Source organism: Ovis canadensis, chromosome 7 (assembly GCF_042477335.2).
Source record: "Ovis canadensis isolate MfBH-ARS-UI-01 breed Bighorn chromosome 7, ARS-UI_OviCan_v2, whole genome shotgun sequence".
In the NCBI taxonomy this organism is placed as follows: domain Eukaryota; kingdom Metazoa; phylum Chordata; class Mammalia; order Artiodactyla; family Bovidae; genus Ovis; species Ovis canadensis.
This window is the reverse complement of record NC_091251.1, coordinates 72,403,968-72,414,722: the sequence shown is the minus strand read 5'-3', so window position 1 is coordinate 72,414,722 and position 10,755 is coordinate 72,403,968.

Here is a 10,755-nt window from a genome sequence, read left to right as displayed (position 1 = left end):
AAGGCTTTTTCACAAGATGCACCCTTTTTGCCTAATCTTGTTTGCTCAATGCTGACCTCAGATGAAGCTACATGCAAGTCCCACCCTACAGCTGTCTCTCCCAGTAATCATGGCTCGGGCCAGGATTTGTTTTGTAAAAGATCCAGCTGTATGGAAATTCCCAACAATTGCAAACACTTGCTAGAACAGACGCCTCAATGCTCTGCTGCTGACACTTTCAGGTGGGAAAACCTACTGAAGTTTAGTCCCTCTCTCAACACTTCATCTCAGCCCCAGCCTTTTCTGACAGCCGCCTGATTAGAGACTCTGGGACAAACATGTTTTTCCTTCAGAATGTTCCTTTAGAGCATCAGCTCTGGAGCCAGCCAGACATGGAATTTTTCTCTTTTCTGCTTTCTAACTTTGGCAGGTTAACTTAACTATTTTGAATTGTTTGTGCTTCTATAAAATAGGGCTGGTTGTGAAAATCCAACAAGGTAATGTACTAAGCTGCTAGCACGTAGTAGGTATCCTGTTTTGGCATTTCGCCTTTCAGAAAGAATGTCAGAGGTCTCTCTAGTTTTCTGTTTTTTTTTTTTCTTTTACTGTTTGCTCTTTTTAAAAGTTTCAGTCTTTTCCTGTTCTACTCAGAGTGTTGTCTTCTTTCTTACTATTTATCACAGAGGACATTTTTTTTAGCTTCAATGTAACTTTAAAAGTTTAAATTGAGGAAAATTTAGTTAAATTTTGGTCATGTCTCATATGTAGCTTTGATTATTTCCTTTTTTTTTTTTTCTTATACTTCCTTTCTTCTTTGTTGGCACTTTTGTATTTCTCTTGGTTTCATGGCTTTAAGGGAAATCCCAGATAGAGTTTGAGGGAATTTTTTCAGGCAGTCATTGTTATGATTGGAAGGAATAAAGAGCCAGACAAGCCCACTTGTGAAAGTGGTGGTGGTTTGGAAGGGGAAGTAGTTGGGAGTGATGGTAGGGAGTGTGAAGGTTAGGAAACCGAGGAGAGTCACAGGGATGTGAAAACAAGTGAAGCGCCACAAGAGCTCATGGGACCTGGAATGTCACAAGGAACCAAAACCGCTGTTTCCAGGGGCATCCTCTCCTCCTCTCTCCTTTCCCCTTCCCTTTTATGCCTCTGTTCTCTTCTCTTCTCATTTAGCCTGTCCCATGATGACTATTGTAGCCCTCGGGTCTATATGACCTTTTTACAGCTAAGTCAATATCTCAGTTTCCCAAGTCCAGACATTTCAAGAAAGGAATCCAATTGGGTCAGTTCTTCTTTTCTCACCAGACCATAGGTCACTGGCCTTCCAATGGTTGAGCTGTTCTCTCTCAGAGTGCACTCTAGTCAAACTGGACGTTGTCAGAGAGTATAGCAGCTCTTGAAACTTCTGTGACTTTATGGGCCTGCCCCTTCCCGCTAAAACAAGTCTCTTAGGACACAGTGGGGCCAGGGTTTATGACTCCAAGCATAGCAGTACACTGAATTTGGTTAAAAAAAAAAAAATTCAAATGCTGATTTTAAATGAGAAAAACTTTTAAATCCAATTAACATGTCATAAAAAGACAACATGCTATGATATACAGTGTTTGGGGGTATTTCAGATACCTGAGTGATCCTTCTCTTTCCTTTGGAAATTTTCCTATATGTGAAAGCTGTTGGCAAATCATTCTGAAGTGCCATCATCCCAAACTACAAAATCTTACCTCTGGAAGCTCCTAAGATGTGGCCTCACTTATCACACATCGAATGGTTGTTTCCCTAGCTCATTTAAAAGGCAGTGCCAAGGGGCACGTGCGACAACTGAGTTAGCTTATCTGTCTATAGCTTGATGGGAAACAAGCCCTCAGGTATGTCACTAGCAATTGTCTCCCTCATAGGTGCTATCATGGTTGATGAGGGAGCTCCTAAGGGAAGTAGACCCAAAAGAACCCTGCCTGCTATGCCAGGGACCTGGCACTTAACTCCAGGTCCAAGCCAAACTGTTGACACAAAGTTAAACATATCGTCCAAAATTCTCTTTCCTCAGATTGCCCGTCTCCTATTTCAAATCATGCCTAAAGTTCTTCATATATCAGAGGGATATGGTAAAATCTCCTAAGCTTTCGTGAGTTCTTCTCGTCCTCTCTCCATCTCTCCGCCCTCCCTTCCTCCTCTTCCCAGAGCTCCCGCTTCCACCTGGTCATGGTCGATCCATGTTCTCTAGCTCCTCCAACAAGGCTCCAGAAGGAACCCTGAAGGATATCTGACTAGTGAAGCCAAATCCCCCAGATCATCTGAACTCCCCCCTCTGAGACCTGGGAGCACAGCTTGCATGGTTCAAGTTGACTGTGTTGCTGCCCCTGGGATGTGACATCCAACTTCCTGTGTTTCTTCTCTTTCTGAGTATGTAACTCAAGTCCCTCAGCTTGAACAATGAAGATGCTCCTCTCTGCTTCTTTTCCTTTCTTTCTTATTTTCTTGAAGTCAGCTTTTCTAAGGGGTGGATGCCCAGGCACAGGGAGTTTGGTTCTTATCACAATGATTGAAAACTGGGACTTAAATCTTCATTACTGTTCCCCACCCATTTTCATTTATTAAATCTGAAATGTTACACAGACTTACTCAAAAGGACAGTATTTAAACAAGCTTTGTAATAAATGTCAGGTGGAGAAGGCAGTTATTTATTGTTTTTAACAACTTTTTTTCTTTTTGTCAAGAAATCTTATGAAAGAGGTGGATTAACTTCAGGCTGTGATTGAAAAATATCTTAAAGATGGTGTTAGTGTTTTAGTCTGTTTTCTACATAAAGAGTGTTTCATGCAAGACACGCCCAAACAGCACAAGACCCGAGCTTGGGAACCTCAATCTGTTCCAGAAACCAGAGTTCCCACATAACGACATAATGTGCTGCTATCAGGTTACCAGTTTGCCACAATTGCCTAATGTAACAGTGCTTTGGGGGCACTGCCTTGGGGAGGTGTAATTACCAGGGGGGTATCGTGGGCTGAGTGGTTGCAGTGCATAGGAATTAATATGCACAACTCATGGGCAGGCCAGTGCTCCACCTTGATATTCAACCCCAGGCCAAGGATATCCAGGATTAAACTTTCCAAGGTCTTTTCTTTCTCTCCATAGTAATACTGTATATCAGCTGTTGTTTCTATCATACAAGGGGTCAGGGAAAGGATAGCATCTCATTGCACTGCTAGTCTTGTTTTCATGCCTCTGAAATGTCTCTATTTCAGACTCCCCAAAATGATTTCTAACAAGATCCCTGATTTTTCCTTTGCAGTTTAGAAAAAAAAGTGTTTGTTGACTTTCTATAACAGGTTCAGGATTCTGATGCCTTGTGATTAAATTTAGTCATTTCTATATCAAGTTTCATTCAACCTGTATTCATTCTGGCTCCTGATTCTTTGCATGCATGCTAAATCACTTTAGTCATGTCTGACTCTTTGTGATGCTGTGGACTGTAGCCCGCCAGGCTCCTCTTTCCATGGGATTCTCCAGGCAAGAATATTGATTCCCGACCCAGGGATCAAACCCACATCTCTTATATGTCCTGCATTGGCAGGCAGATTCTTGACCACTAGCACCACCTGGGAAGCCCCAGACCCAAATCCTAACCCGAAATGAGCCAGACCTGCTAGTAGAATTTATGGAGTTCAGCAAGTCTAGTCAGATGACAGGGCTGAATAATGATTTCACACATTTATGAAAGTATCAGGTGAAAATAGAAGACAAGATCCAATTCTATTTAATGTGGTTGGCGGTGTTTCTAGTCGAACTTAATATATGGAGGCTCTTAGGAATGAAGCTCAACCTGGATCATTAGAAGTTACTAGACCTCTGGAGAATTCTGGTGTAGGTTTAGAAGAAAACTGGAATGTGATCCCCTACATCCATCTTTCAGTTCCTATTCATACCACACACATTTCTGATGAGGTCCTGCTCAACTCAGAGTTTTCATTATCACAGCCTTGGTGAATCACCTCCTTTGACCCTGGACAACCATGTTCCTGTGACTTCTAAATCCTATGTCTTAATCCTGATCTTTACTCCAGATCCTAGGTCCTTCTGTGTCAGTATAGGTCATAGTTTTACCTCTTTTAATGGCAAATTCCTTGGCTGAAAATTTTCAGGTGTCTGGAGAAACTAAGTGGGCAACAGGTTAAATATTCATGATTATTTTCGAAGAAGCTTTCCTAAGTAGAGGGATGATTTCTCTCCTTAAACTGAATCTTATGCAGATGCCCAGTATCTGAAGGAGATGAAAGTGGCCCTGCAGAGGGGTTCCACCATGCTCTTGTGCTAACCCTGAGGAAACTTCACCAACTCCAAAGCTTCTCAGGACATGGATTGGAAACCACTCACATACAGGCTTCTGCGAGGGAAGGGGAAGCCGAGACGTCTGTGGCTCATTTCAACAGCTGTTTCACTTAGTTATTATAGCTTTATTCCCATGACCTGCCTCTGAACCCAAGCTTCCTGGATCCTCTTCAGAGCAAGGGATGGGGTGACCTATAGTGAAGCTAGCTGCCCATCCCCTCGCTTAATTTATTCTTCAAGTTTTTCACCAGCTTCCTGCTCATGTAAATTCTGTGAGCTTCTAGTCAAAGGATCTAGATTCCAGTTCAGTTCTGCTTCTCTCCAGCTGCATATGAGGACTCCCTGAGACTTGATTTCTTTCTGGGTTGGTAGAGATACTTATACATATTTTAACTGTTGTAAAGATTAACATAAAAGTAAGCTAATTTTATAAAAGAATTGAGTAAACTATACACTTTATATACTTGCAAAGTTATCATTAATATATACACTAGAGTGCTGGAAACAAGAAGAAATTATCATTCTTAAAATCTTGATGGCCCTGAAGGCGCATTAAAAGATTAAAAAAAAAAAAAATTAGGAGGAAAATGACCTGCCTCTTTTCAGCATCCTCGCAGTGCTATGGATACTGAGTTGACCTATAACCTATGGTCATGAATCTCAGTATGTTCCAGAAGGAACTTTAAGGAAGTAGACATCTCCATCAGTAACATGCCACAAAGTCAGAGGTTGGTTGCCAAACTTGGGTCTTGGGCAGCACTGGGAAAATAGTGAATTTCTGAACAACCAATACAGTGTGTTTAACTAAGCACCTATATGAGGCCACAGAAAGACTAAGGCAAGTTTCAGCATCTGTGTGGGTCTGCAGTGTGAAAGTTTCCATGGAGCCTGTGATTGCTACAGTGAATTAAAGCAGAAGCTCTTAGGATCCTGGAAAGAAGGGTGATGAGGACAGGCAGTGACAAAAAGTGACACCTGTTAGGACAGTAATCTAAGACAGAGCACTGCTGGAATCAGTCATACAGTATTAGATCATTCGAAGAAAAAAAGAAAGAATTTAGAGATTACTGGGTGCCCAAGTAGAAAACTCATAGCACTCACCCTGTCTCTTACCTTTTTCAAGATCATGGCACACACTACTGATCAAGATTCTCTAACTTATTCCTATCTGTAAAATGGACAGTAAGTGAGTGAGTGAAGTTGCTCAGTCGTGTCCGACTCTTTGCGATCCCGTGGACTGTAGCCCACCAGGCTCCTCTGTCCATGGGATTCTCCAGGCAAGAATACTGGAGTGGGTTGCCATTTCCTTCTCCAGGGGATCTTCCCAACCCAGGGATGGAACCCAGGTCTCCCACATTGCAGGCAGATGCTTTAACCTCTGAGCCTTCAATGAGATAATTCGTGTAAATCAATCACTTAGAAAAGTGACTTTCACAGAATACTCAAAAACTGCTATTATTACTGCTGACCCTTATTAGCCCTTTCACACTTAGCCATGATACAGTCTCAGAATCCCTTTCACCACAGCATCATAGGAATGCTTCCCAGATGCTAGAGGAAACTTATGAGCCATTTCTGATCTAGTTCTACCCTGACTCCTATCCTTACCCCACCACCAGTCAGTGATTAATGACACTGAAACCGAGAGCGAGGGAGACACTGCCTGTCTGCTGAACTGTGGTGCCTTGTCACAGCTGCAAACAGTGATCACAACATCTCCTTTCCTGAGTGTTGCTGTACAGCATCTCCCCTCCCTCACAGATAGTCCTTTAAAGGCAGAGATACCGTCTTCTAAGATTTTGGTAAATTCCTACAGCATGCTAACATCACTGACCACTCAGTCAAATTACTATGAGATGAGGTGAAGGGAGACTCCAGTCTCAGCAAGAGCAACATTAAGGGAAGGAAACCATGGGGCGTTAAAAGGGAAGAATGGCCTAAGGGACCGTGAGTTGTCAACCACAAGCTGAATTCCACAGGGCTCAAGAGTGACTGTTACAACAATAGCTGGCTCTCCTCTATGTTTTCTGATAACTTCTCAATGTGCTAAGCTTCTTAATGATTACAAGTAATTGTATACCCCAGGGGTTGGGCAGCCCGTCTCCTGCACGAAAGCCATGAGTCACTGCTCTGAGTCCACCCTGTGTGGCTCTCTGGACCTGAGCCATCCTTCCTCCTCTCCTCAACCCCTCTCCTCCCAGCCTCTCCCCAGATGGACTGTTAAGTCCCTTGGCTTGGTCCACTCCCACCCGGCCTGTCTCCACTCCTGCGGTTGCTTCTGCTTCCCTGGGCTGCCATTATCTCTTTGGGCATCCCCTCCCCTCCCCACTCATACTTCCCTGCAGGGCCTCTCCACTCTCACTCCCACCTCCCTTTTCCTAGTAATCCTTTTCTTCCCATTCTCCTTACTCTTTCTTTCCTGAGTTCCACGCCTCCATGTTCATCACAGTTCTCATTTCATCTATTTCTCTAACCACTTTTCTCTTTTTTAAATATCGTAATGCTGAGATTTAAACAAAATAAGTTGTCTTTTTTTTTTTTTCCTATATTGTCCCTCAAAACAAATTTTCTCAAGGGGTTGGCATGTCTCATCACGTTCCACATTCTAACACTCAATCTCTCTTGTCCATTGTCAGACTTTATTCAAAATCATGTAATATATGGATCTAGAAAGTGCTTCACTGGCCAATCTCTGTCATCCTTATGAGCTCTACATGTCTGGAGCTGCAATTTAATTCATCGTTTGAATTCTTGTTTCTCGGCAGTATTTCTAAGAGCGTACTTACTCCTTTATGCATAGAAAACCTGGTTTGGAGTAGGGATAGAGTAGTTTCCCTGACAAAAATCTTGGGTAAATTGCTGTTTATTACATTAGGGGAAGTAAACGGATGGGGTGAAAAGGAAAAGAAAAAGAAATGGCATTCTTTCTCTCTTTCTTTTTCTCTCTCCTTCCCACCCTCCCTTTTCTGCCAGTCTGCGAAATGAGGAGTTGGAAGCTGAAATGTGAAGGTTGAGCCAGCTTAATCTGGTTTTCAAAGACTGAACTGGATTGGGTTTCTTTGTGGCATACAACTTGTTACTGGAGGAGGGCCCTTTAAACACGGTAAAGAGGCAGTTTATTTTCTCTGCCTTACCAGCTTGACTACAGATTTATAGCTGTCCCCAAGAAGCCGGTACAGAGTCAAGCTAACAGTCATGGTTTGTATTCCCAGGGTCTGAGTGCCACCCCTGCCCCCACTTCCCATGCAGGAAGCAAGACCTCAGCCTTCCCTAGGTTTTTCCAGGCATCTCCAGGGGGCCCTCACCTGTGCTCACACCTAATTCTGGTGGTAGCTAACCATTCCAGCCTCCTCACCCACTGAGAGTGGTACCTTGCCACAGCCCTGACCCCAGTGCAAAACCCTCTGGAAGGTGTCTGTTCCCTTCCCTCTGCGCTATATCCTGGTGCTCCCAAAGCAGGAAGCCTGAGGGCACTCATGTGACAACAGGGTCCTCTGGATCTGCTGCACTGGAGCCTATTCTGTTCCCTGTAGGTAGGCAGACGGTTTGGTACCCATTATGTCTGTCATCTCAGCCCGGAAGCTTCTCTGTGCAGCAGAGAGGAAACTGAAGCCCCTCAAGATCTCAATTCCCTTGCCAGCTCCTAAGCACCCTCATTCAGAGGGTGGGGGTGCTCTTTAGAGAATTCCTTTCATCTCTCACCCATACCCTCCTTCTGAAAATCAGAACTTTTATGGTCCTGATGATGGTCACAGTTTCATGGGTGTATATTTATCCCCAAACACATCCTGTTGTCTACATTAAATATGGATAGCTTTTTACATGTCAATCATATGTCAATAAAGTGATTTTTAAAATATGAGCCCAATCAACTCACAGATAGGCCAAACCCTCTGCTTTTCTTTCTGAATACTGATGTGATTCTTTCTGAAGAGTGATGTCAATGTGTTATTGAAGTCACAAGAGTAGCCAGGGGAAGAGCCAAGAGTAGAATATAGCTATTAAATACCTAAGAAAGCATTCCTTCCGAGTTACTGCCCTTCCTCCTCCCCTCTCTTCTTCCCCTTCTGCTCTCACACTCCCAATGCTACTGTTCCTCTGACCCTCACTTGGCTGCCTTTCTCTTGCTCTCCCTCGCCTCTCCTGTGTCAGTGAGAATCCTCAGTTCCCAAATGCTTACAGGTCCTGCCTATCAAAATGACCTATGCATTCCAAGTCAAGGAGCAGATCAGTCAAGAAGGGCAGTCTTCATCACTAGGCAGGTGGAAACTAGCGTGTTCCATGGGGCAGTTACCTGTGATCTCTGAGCCATCTGTTTCCAGGTATGGTCAAGGGCCGAGTCAGAAGCACAAGGAGATTTTTACAAAATTGCTTTTTTTCCCCCCTTCCTTTTTTTGGGCTGTGCTGCATGGCATGTGAGATCCTAGTACCCGGACTAGGGATTCAGACCCAGACCCCCTGCAGTGGAACTGCAGTATCCTAATCACTGGTCACCAGGAAATTCCCTGCATGTTCTCATTTTGATGAAACTTTGGGAAAATATGTTTATGGATGTGTACTCAGCCTATGAAAATTGTTTTGAGGCTGAGTATTAGGCTGAGACGGCTTCCCATGTGGTGCCAGTGGTAAACGATCTGCCTGATGATGGCGGAAATGCAGGTTCGATCCCCAGGTCGGAAAGATCCCGTGGAGAAGGAAATGGCAACCCATTCCAGTATTCTTGCGTGGAGAATTCCAAGGACAGACGAGCTGGGCAGGCTATAGCCGATGGGGTCTCAAAGATTCTGACACAACTTAGCAACTAAATAACAACAACATGAGGCTGAGGGTTCTGAATCTCGAATTCAGACAAACTATTCAGTAAGTGTGAGGTCAAAGTGAGGTCAAAATAAAGATCAATTCCAGAGATGCCCAGAAAGTGAAATCAACTAGAAATCAACTAGAAATCAACTTGAAATCAACTAGACTCCAGGTAGCAGATGGGAAGACAGGGAAATAAGGGTTTTACCATAAATCCTTCCTGAGGAGTACTTTTTTAAATGACAAGTTGTAATAACTATAAGCATTATATACTTGCTTTTCTTTAAATAGGTTGCCCTTACACATGTATCCCTAAACAATACATAGTTTAAATTTGCCAGCTTCTGAACTTTAAGTGAAATATTCTTGTCTGGCTTGCTCTCTTCTCTCAGGATTTTATGTCTGATATTCATCTGGGTGCTTGTGTTTAACTCTTATGATGATATGATCATATGTTGAATGAGTATACCAATATTAATTGACCATTTTTATTCACTTATGTTAGTTTTAGGAAAAATAGCATAAGTATTTCCTCATGTTATTAAAAATACAAATGAATATGAAAAAATAAAATAAAGATATTTCCAGACAAGCAAGAGCATCCTCACTTGAAGTTACTCGAGGATGCATGTTGTAAAAACATGAGAAAGAAAACTAAGAAAGCTAAAACATGGGGTTCAGAAAACTGGTGCTTCAACCTCAGGTGCTCTCAGCCTGAGTGCAGGAAAAGAGAGAACTCGGATGTCAGTCACGAATCCACAAAGTACTCTTCCTGCTTGGAGAGGCCACATTGCATGCATGACTGCGGGAAGAAAAAACCTGAGCAAGGTGTAAAAGCACATTATTCTTTTTTTTTTTAATCAATAAAAAAAGAGGCAAATGCCATTGGAAATTCCAGGGAAGACAAAAACCTAGAGAAGAAGTCTTGTCCAGACACGACAAAAATAATAAAGAGGTATGATTTTAAGCAACAGACAATGTGTAAGAAAGAATTTGGACTAGATACCAAAACTATTTTCCTCTACCCAGCCCAGAAGATCTGTTGGAAATGAAACACAATCTTAGTACGCTACTTGGTTCAGCAGTGAGCAATATTTACTCATTCACAAAATAAATGCTGTGTATTCACTCTTATGTTTTTCTTTCCCACTTTTATCTTTTAAAATTAATCAATGGACAGAGCACACATGCCTGGCACTGGGACATAAAGAAACATTAACAGTTTTGGTAACACAAATATTATGTCTATAGTTGTAGTTTTTTCTATGAAAAAAAAAGGGACTGAAACGTTGACTGAGATTGATGGAGGATGAAATAGTGATATAAATGTGTTATTTAAAGGCACAAAGGTAGCCAATGGAAAAACTGAAAGTAGTAATGTAATTATTAAAGATCAGGAGTTTAAGGGGGAGAAAAAGGTGAAGGATAATATAACACAGCTAAATCACCACTTAAAGGGTAAGTTGGTATCATTTGGAGTTAACAGATCAAGAAATAGATGTATATGATTATTACCCAGGATTATGGATGTCAGAGTGCTTGGGCAGGATAGGGAGGGTAAGATGGGAAGGTGCAGGGCAAAGCTACTGCTTTAAAGCTCTTCTCTCTCTCTTTTTTTTTTTAAAAATTCAAATTTATTCTTATTTAATT